The sequence below is a fragment of the Schistocerca gregaria genome, chromosome 6 (assembly GCF_023897955.1).
Source record: "Schistocerca gregaria isolate iqSchGreg1 chromosome 6, iqSchGreg1.2, whole genome shotgun sequence".
NCBI classification, from domain to species: Eukaryota; Metazoa; Arthropoda; class Insecta; order Orthoptera; family Acrididae; genus Schistocerca; species Schistocerca gregaria.
The window spans coordinates 461,821,967-461,829,095 of record NC_064925.1 but is presented as its reverse complement, the minus strand read 5'-3'; positions in this window follow the sequence as shown (position 1 = coordinate 461,829,095).

Here is a 7,129-nt window from a genome sequence, read left to right as displayed (position 1 = left end):
TTCCACCCCGCGAGCGAGGCTTTCCACCTTCACCAACTCCGCCAACCGCCTGTACGAACTGAGGATGACCTCTGAACCCAGACGGCAAGAGTCATTGGTGCCGACATGAGCAACAATTTGCAGTCGGGTGCACCCAGTGCTCTCTATCGCCGCCGGTAGGGCCTCCTCCACATCTCGGATGAGACCCCCCGGCAAGCAGACAGAGTGAACACTGGCCTTCTTCCCCGACCTTTCCGCTATTTCCCTAAGGGGCTCCATCACCCGCCTAACGTTGGAGCTCCCAATAACTAATAAACCCCTCCCCCCGTGTGCCTGCTCGGACCTTGCTGAAGGAGCAGCCACATGTCCACTCACAGGCAGAGCGGGCGATGCCACACGGCCAGCCTCCACATTGACCCTCCGCCTCGTGCGCCGCGAACGCCGTTGAACCCGCCACTCCCCTTGGGGAGAGGGTGGCCCAACCGCGCCCGGTACCCGCGAAGATGTCTCGACAGCAGGGACAGTGGGTGAAGCATCTAACACCTGGGGTGCACCATGCGACGCACCAGACTCCCCACTGCCGCTACACTCCGAAACGTCCCCTTAGAAAAATTTATACTCGACTGTGCTTAAACCGAAACAACATATTTTTTAGCGCAACGCAATTTGACTTTCAAAAATCCCTACAAAAGAATGGCCCTGACTAACATTAACCTATACGTTTCACAAATCACTTACCTCACAAAAATCTTCGTTACTCAAGCTACTGCAATACCGCGAGCGCCACTACTGCCAGCTAAATAAAAGATTCAAACTACGGAAGGCACTAACTACTGATAGGTATAGTTAGCAAATGAAAGATTTTAATAGAGAACAAACAATGTATTTACCTTAGTAGTCATAATATATATATCACTTCATGACACCAATTCTTACAAATTTCAAAACTCCGCCATCTCTCTACCCACGTCCACCACTGCTGGCGGCTCACCTCCAACTGCGCAACGCTTCGCGCTGTTAGCATCCAGCTGCCGCTGCCCAACACTACAATTGCAGACAACAATGCAAACCAGCCACAGACTGCACACGTCACAGCCAGTGATTTTCATACAGAGCGCTACGTGGCGGCGGCGTTACCAATAAAAAAACCTAAACAGCCTACTTACAGCTTTCAGCACAAGTTCGGGTGTTGTTTTATGCGTACCTCCGGGTTAGAACAGATATTTTTGACAACATACCGAGGGTAAATTGAAGTGACCACTAACTATAATTGTATGAGATGTGTATGTGTTTGGAATTAGATCAAGGTTTCTTTGAACGTTTCAGCAGTTGTATCATCTGAATTGAGAAGTCGGTGAATTATTATTTTATTCCTGTTGCCTAGGACAACCGCTACCCATACTAACCCAGAGGAACTCTCTACTTCAAATTCGCTACAAGATAAACTACTTCTAACAGCAACAAACACACCACCGTCAACGGTGTTTAGCCTGTCTTTTCTGAACACCGTTACGTCTTTCGCAAAAATTTCAGCTGAACTTACCTCCGGCTTTAGGCAGCTTTCAGTGCCTATAACGATTTGAGCATCGGTGCTTTCTATTAGCGCTTGGACCTTTTGTAGTTTCCCAACACAGCTATGACAGTTTGCAACTGTTACACTTACAGTTCCTGGATGTACGTTCATCCTGTGTTCGACTTGCACCCACTGAGACTGAGGCCCTTTTTGTGTTTCCCGAGACCCTCTAACTTAAAAAAACCGCCCAGTGCACGCCACGCAGCTCCTACTACCCGTGTAACCGCCTCCTGCGTATAGTGGATACCGGACCTATTCAGCAGAACCCGAAACCCAACCACCCCATGGCGCAAGTCGAGGAGTCTGCAGCCTACACGGTCGCAGAACCGTCTGAGCCTCTGATCGGAGCCTTCACTCGACTCTGTACCAGTCAGTCCTGTCGACTATGCTGCAAATGGTGGGTTCTACTTCCATCTCCCAAGCAAGACTGGCAGCGTTTACCACTTCTGTTAGCCGCTCGAAACCAGAGTGAATCTCTTCCGATCCAAAGTGACACACATCATTGGTACCGACGTGAGCAACCACCTGCAGTTAGTGGCTCCATAATGGTGTGGGCTGCATTTACATGGCATGGACTGGGTCCTCTGCAACAAATGAAACGGTCGTTGACTGGAAATGGTTGTGTTTGGCTACTTGGAATCCATTTGCTCCCATAAATGGAATTCATGTTTCTAGAAAACAATGTCGCCGGGCCATAATTGTTCGTGGGGGTTCGAAGAACATTCTGACAATTCGAGCGAACGATTTGGCCACCCACATCGCCCGACATGAATGCCTTCGAACATTTAGGGGGGGGGGGGGGGGTAATCTCTCCTCTCTTGCCTGGTTCCATGTATTGTCCATTTAGACAATGTCCAGTCCAAGTCATTATTAAACAAAATCTTTTATGAAGATTACAATAAACTTTCAGGTTTATTCAGCTTTTCGTGTAAAGTTGGCTCCAGTTCTTCTTGTCTAGGGGTCTGATTCTTGAAACTGAAATTCTCACATTTTAGCGTCCACATGGTCGAATTGACCTAAATAAATTTGAGGATTTTTTGCAGAATTTTTGTTTTTACGTAAAACTATTTTCTCACATTTTAGTATATCATATAGTATTTTGATTTTCCACATTAACAAAGCCGAAATTACAATGTTCGCACCTCTCACACAAATATAAATCCGATCACTTCAGAGGCATGCTACGACTCTCACACTCTGCGGAAATAACAATATTCCAAAGGTTTTACAATTTTTGTTTCAAATATGTGTGAATTTCTGAGGGACCAAACCGCTGAGATCATCGGTCCCTAGACTTACACACTACTTAAACTAAGTTAAATTTATTTATGCTAAGAACAACACATACACCCTTGTCCAAAGGAGGACTCGAACCTCCGGTGGGAGGGGCCGAGCAGTCCGTGCATGACGCCTCAAACCGGCGAGGCTCAAGTTTTGTTAACAAACATATTTCTGCGAGCTTCCGTTACATTATTAATTTCGATTATTATTTCATAAATGAATCCAGAAATAAACATAGTAAACAGTTCGGAATTGCGTAATTAATAACAGAAATTTTAAGTGTGCAAATACTTCCTAATTTCAAATGTTTATAAAAAATTACAATTTTAACTGTACATCCAGAACTAGTACTTATCGATTATAAGATTCACATTAAAATATTTTAAAAGTAATTCCTTTTCATAAATTTTAGCTTGAAAAATTATATGAAGGTTTTCAGAAAAGCAACTGAGATAATACTGACTTGTCCAAAATTCGAATAATAATACTGGTATCGACAACTACTGTTGAGGAAAAGTAATGCTAGATGAGGGTGCCCCGTTACAAGGGGACATAATTGAGATGTCAGTTCGTGGACAATATCCTGCACTGGCAACATTTTCGCAATTGTGTACGGCTGTAGAGGCAGCATGGTAGAATATTTCTGCGAGGACCTTACAGCGACTTGTTGAGTCCATGCCATGTCGAGTTGCTGAACTGCGCCGGGGAAAAGAAGGTCCGACACGATGTTAGGAGGTGTAACATGACCTTTATCACGTTAGTGTAAGTACAAGGTGATCAAAAAGTCAGTATAAATTTGAAACTGAATAAATCACGGAATAATGTCGATAGAGAGGTAGAAATTGACACACATGCTTGGAATGACATGGGGTTTTATTAGAACCAAAAAATTACAAAAGTTCAAAAAATGTCCGACAGATGGCACTTCATCCGATCAGAACAGCAATAATTAGCATAACAAAGTAAGACAAAGCAAAGATGATGTTCTTTACAGGAAATGCTCAAAATGTCTACCATCACTCCTCAACAATAACTGTAGTCGAGGAATAATGTTGTGAACAGCACTGTAAAAGACGTCCGGAGTTATGGTGAGGCACTGGCGTCGGATGTTGTCTTTCAGCATCCCTAGAGATGTTGGTTGATCACGATACACTTGCTGGCCTGAGTGGCCAAGCGGTTCTAGGCGCTTCAGTAGGAACCGCGCGACCGCTACGGTCGCAGGTTCGAATCCTGCCTCGGGCATAGATATGTGTGATGTCCTTAGGTTAGTTAGGTTTAAGTAGTTCTAAGTTCTAGGGGACTGATGACCTCAGATGTTCAAAAAATGTCCGACAGATGGCGCTTCATCTGATCAGAACAGCAATAATTAGCATAACAAAGTAAGACAAAGCAAAGATGATGTTTTAAGAACGTAGGCTTTCGCGGCCGGTGTCATAGTGATTAAAATTCTTCTGGGTAATATGCCGCGTCATTTCTAAAAACTAACAACAATAATAAATTAAAACCGACGTTTCGGCCGAATTGCAACGGCCTTCCTCAGGTCACGACTGGTTTTGCATGGGGTAGGTGCTACTATTTATTACAGACTATCGATGTCTGACGTCACAGTTGTAGAATTTTAATTGGCCCTCTAAAATGATTGGCTAGTCATGACGTAAGGGAAGATGGAAGGAAAGGGGCTATTCGTGGATATCCATGTCGTCAACGATTGGTGGCTGACCGCCAATCAGCGTTCCGCTTCTGGTCGGCAAGTTTTCCTCCTGTTGTGCGCGGAAGTGGACTGACAGTTGCTCTACAGCTGTTTGTGTAGATACGTCCGTGTCCCGTGTAGCTTCTGCCCCGCGGCCGCTCGCGGCCCGTTGGACTGGTATGGCCGGCAGCCAGGACGCTGGGAGTTTGTAGCCATCTTCTCTGTTGATGTTGTCAGGCTGCTTAATAATTTCGATCGCCTCCCGAATTTTGCGTTCTCGCATCCACGATTCTTTCGCCAGTACTCGTGCTTCCTGGAACCTGATAGGTTGTCCACAGTCACGGTGGTGTTCCGCTATCGCCGATTTATTGTGTTGTTGTAGTCGTACGTAGCGTTCGTGTTCTGCTACTCGTAAGTTGATAGGTCTTCCTGTTTCTCCTATGTAGGCAGCTCCGCATTCACACCGTAGTTCGTAAACACCTGCAGTGTTAAGATGGTTGACTGCATCCTTGGTGGAACCTATCATTTCGTGGATCCTGTGACTGCTTCGAAAAATCGGTCTGAAACCTCGTCGGCGGAAGATGTTGCCTAGCCGTTCACTGACGCCTTTTACATATGGTAAGTGTACCAGTGGAAGCTTCTCTTCTTTGCCTTCTTCTCGTGTTCTGCTCCCTTTAGTTTTAGCTACCTTTCTTATGATGTTGTCATCATAGCCGTTGGCACGAAACGTGTTTTGTAGCTCCTTTAATTCTTCTTTGATATTATTTTCATCGCTTATCCGGTAGGCTCGGGCAGTTAACGTATGCAGAACAGAATACTTTGGAGCTGGGTGGTGGTGGCTCTCAGCGTGCAGGTACCGATTAGTGTGACTTGGTTTCCGGTACACTTTGTGTCCCAGTTTACCTTCCGCAGCTCTATATACTTCCACATCCAGAAATGGCAAGGTACCATTGTTTTCAGTCTCATGTGTGAACTTTATATTTTTGTGCTGGCTATTTAAGTGCTGGAGGAAGTTTCCCAATTCCGCTTCACCGTGAGGCCAGATAACGAATGTGTCGTCCACATATCGTAGCCAACAACTGGGACGTAACGGAGCAGAAGCTAGGGCCGTTTGCTCAAAAGCTTCCATGAAGATGTCCGCAGCTACAGGGGAGAGCGGGGAACCCATTGCCACACCATCTAACTGTTCGTAATATTTTCCCTGCCAGGTGAAGTACGTTGATGACAGGCATAAGCGCACCAGATCGCAGATATCTGGTGGGATCCGATCCTGTAGAATGCGCATAGTCTCCTCAATAGGGACGTTAGTGAAGAGAGACTTGACGTCAAAACTGACCATAATGTCTGATGGCTTTATTCGCTGTTCACTAATCAGTTGTACGAAGTGGGAAGAGTCTTTCACGTAGGAGTCTGTTTGTCCCACAAGACGGCGTAACTTAGGTGCCAGATGTTTCGCAACATAATACGTAGGTGAATCTATTCCGTTCACTATGGGCCTCAGCGGATAACCCTCCTTATGGAGCTTAGGTACTCCGTAGATTCTAGGAGGAACAGGCACCTTAGTGATTAGTCTCTTGGCTGTGTCAGGATCAATTCTCGAGTCCTTTACGAGGGCCTTCGTATTTCTGCCTATCCTCGCCGTCGGGTCACTCCTTAGTACTCTGTAAATGGGATCGCTTAGCAGTTCGTCCATCATCTTTTCATATTCAGAAGTGTCCATCAGAACCGTAGCGTTTCCTTTGTCCGCATGTAGGACCACAATATCCTTGTTATTCTGATGGACACTTCTGAATATGAAAAGAAGATGGACGAACTGCTAAGCGATCCCATTTACAGAGTACTAAGGAGTGACCCGACGGCGAGGATAGGCAGAAATACGAAGGCCCTCGTAAAGGACTCGAGAATTGATCCTGACACAGCCAAGAGACTAATCACTAAGGTGCCTGTTCCTCCTAGAATCTACGGAGTACCTAAGCTCCATAAGGAGGGTTATCCGCTGAGGCCCATAGTGAACGGAATAGATTCACCTACGTATTATGTTGCGAAACATCTGGCACCTAAGTTACGCCGTCTTGTGGGACAAACAGACTCCTACGTGAAAGACTCTTCCCACTTCGTACAACTGATTAGTGAACAGCGAATAAAGCCATCAGACATTATGGTCAGTTTTGACGTCAAGTCTCTCTTCACTAACGTCCCTATTGAGGAGACTATGCGCATTCTACAGGATCGGATCCCACCAGATATCTGCGATCTGGTGCGCTTATGCCTGTCATCAACGTACTTCACCTGGCAGGGAAAATATTACGAACAGTTAGATGGTGTGGCAATGGGTTCCCCGCTCTCCCCTGTAGCTGCGGACATCTTCATGGAAGCTTTTGAGCAAACGGCCCTAGCTTCTGCTCCGTTACGTCCCAGTTGTTGGCTACGATATGTGGACGACACATTCGTTATCTGGCCTCACGGTGAAGCGGAATTGGGAAACTTCCTCCAGCACTTAAATAGCCAGCACAAAAATATAAAGTTCACACATGAGACTGAAAACAAGGGTACCTTGCCATTTCTGGATGTGGAAGTATATAGAGCTGCGGAAGGTAAACTGGGAC